At 36.5% G+C, this 2531-nt stretch overlaps 1 pseudogene; it reads left to right on the top strand.

The window, feature by feature from the left end:
• Window positions 1–1711: 1711 nt before the first annotated feature.
• On the top strand, window positions 1712–2059 carry LOC147928312 (protein LURP-one-related 17 pseudogene; annotated as a pseudogene).
• Window positions 2060–2531: the final 472 nt, after the last annotated feature.

Genomic DNA, 2531 nt, shown 5'->3' with positions numbered 1-2531 from the left:
GTAAGTAAAAAGGAGAGTCCAAAAGTCGAGAGGAAATAATGCCTGGAGCGTGAGTCTATCGCCTAGAGGTGACCTTCTGTAGATCGGTCGGAGGAGTGCGGGCCTTGGAGACGGTAGCACGAGAGTCCTTGGCTGAGTGTTATTCGAGATTTGAGGACGAATCCAAAGTGGTGGGGGAGAATTGTAACACCCGCAAACCAATTTGTGCGTTTTGGGTGAGAGTGTCGATCGACACCAAGGGGGTGTCAGTCGACACCATTGTATTTCTGGTTCGATCGAATTGTTTTAATCGTCGATTTTGGACCGGTTTGGTTAAAGGAAACCATTGAACCGAGTCTTAAAAGGGAGAAAACGACCTAGGGTCGTGTTTTTGTGGTTGTCTCGCCGCTTTGAGAAAAAAACAAAAGAGAAAGTTGTTCTTGAGGTTCTAGAGAGAGTTTGTGAGATTTCAAAGCTTTGTGGGGGAGATCTTGTTGTGGGAGTGAGGATTCAAGGCTAGGATCGTGTGGGAAGCTTGCTGGAAGTGTGGATTCGTCCATTGTTGGTTAGAAACTTCCTGCAAAGAGGTGAGTGCATGACCATGGCTAATCTAAGCCCTTGATTTCCTTGTTCTTGCTTGTTTGTTGTTGTTTTGTGTGTTTTCTTGCTGGGGATTGGATTATACAGGTTCCTAATATTGTTTCCGGCATGGGTTTTGAGTATTGGATGGTTTGGAGGAGATTGGGAAGCGAGATTCGACTCTCGGCTTCGTGCGGATCGCAGTTGCAGGTGGAGTGTCGATCGACACCAGCAAAATTGGCATCAATCGACACTGTGGGGTAGTGTCGGTCGACTCCTATGCCAGTGTCGATCGACACTAGGCTGGTGTCGGTCGACACCTCCCTTCCAGTGAGACTATGTTCGTTTTCCTGGTTTGTGTGTTTTGTTTGTTGATTGTTTGGAACATTGGAGTCACTGTTGCTTGTGTGGAATCATTGGAACGTTGGTAGGTTGCTAGAGTTGGATCTTTAGAAACATTGTTAGGTTGCCGGTTTCATATTTCATGATATTTGGATTTATGGATTGTTGTTATAGATTGATATTGGTTATTCTTTTATTGAGTATTATTGGATATTGGTATTTGTTATTCCGCTGTTGTTTGTGATTGTGGTTATGTGGCTAGTGGGTATGGGACCACTAGTTGTAGTTATCTATTATTATTATTATACTATTATTATTTATTATTTAAAAAAAAACGGGTGAGATCGTTTCATAATATTTCTTATGTTTCTTAAAGATTGGTAAAACACTGCCCTAGTATGAAAATAAATAATCAGAGATTCAGACTAATCTGTCAGTATATCCTCTTAACGTATACTGTATATAAGTTAATCCAATAGCACCAGCGATGAATATTTCTAGATCGATGATGCCGCACTTGTTCATAGCTTAACTAATGGTATGATCACTGCACTTGTTGATGACTTAATTAATATTATGCATATAACTAATTGTGCATATAACGACGTCTAGCTAGAATCTCCGAGTATTATATGTTTGACTTTTAATGTCACCAAAATCTACTCTTGACAATACTCAATGCAACTTTATAGACAATACTCGATGCCACTTTACAGACTATAAACACTATTTTGGGTCGTTTTAAATGTTATAGTCATCATGATCACTTATTTAAATTGCCTTTGTATTTTCCAGAAAATTGTGCTAGTAAATGGTTGGGGAATATATGAAGCAAAAGATAGAAACAAAAATACCAAAGTGCCCGATCTGGTACATAAGGAAGAACTTAAAGATGAATATTCTGAGCAATAAATTCATACGTATTTTCAGATCGTTCGATACGAAGAATTCTTACATCGTCAAAGGAGCGTACAAATGTAAATCATGTAAAATTGGGCACATCCCATTGAACAAGACAGTGGTGGAGATCAAAGGAAAGAGGTCAGAAACCAAAGGAATTCGGTTTGGTTCAGATGTTTTTGATCTTGTTGTTAATCCTGGTTTTGATACCGGTTTGGCAATGGCTTTGGTTTTGTTATTAGACCAAATGTTCTCTTGATTTAAAGTTATACCAGTTTTTTTTTTCCTTTCTTTTTTAAGTCAAATTGTATAGCACTATTTACAGTATCACTAAAATATCAATATATTAAAGGAATAGACGAAAGAGCTCAAAGTCAATCTCAGAAAAATTGATCTCCTTTGCCCTTAATGAAAATTGCTCTTTAAATTTTTTCGGACAAGCTTTTCTCACCTATTTAGGTTGCTGAAGCCCACCACATTCATCCTCAAACTTAAGATTACTAATTTACCATTAATGAGATTCAAATCTGGACATTTTTACCCTTTTTAAGTTTAATTTTTTTAAAAAAAATTAAAAAACGAAAATTAAAAACAAAACAAAATTGTTTTACAATATTGGAAATCTAATATATTTATGCAATATCTCTCTTTAAAAAATGGAAGATTAATATTAGAATATATTACGAATATTCGTTTAAAGAAAATTTCTATTTTTAAAAATATTAAAATTG

Source organism: Camelina sativa, chromosome 14 (assembly GCF_030686135.1).
Source record: "Camelina sativa cultivar CO46 ecotype springtype chromosome 14, ASM3068613v1".
In the NCBI taxonomy this organism is placed as follows: domain Eukaryota; kingdom Viridiplantae; phylum Streptophyta; class Magnoliopsida; order Brassicales; family Brassicaceae; genus Camelina; species Camelina sativa.
The sequence above is the reverse complement of the archived record's forward strand: the minus strand, read 5'-3'. Positions and strand labels throughout refer to the sequence as shown.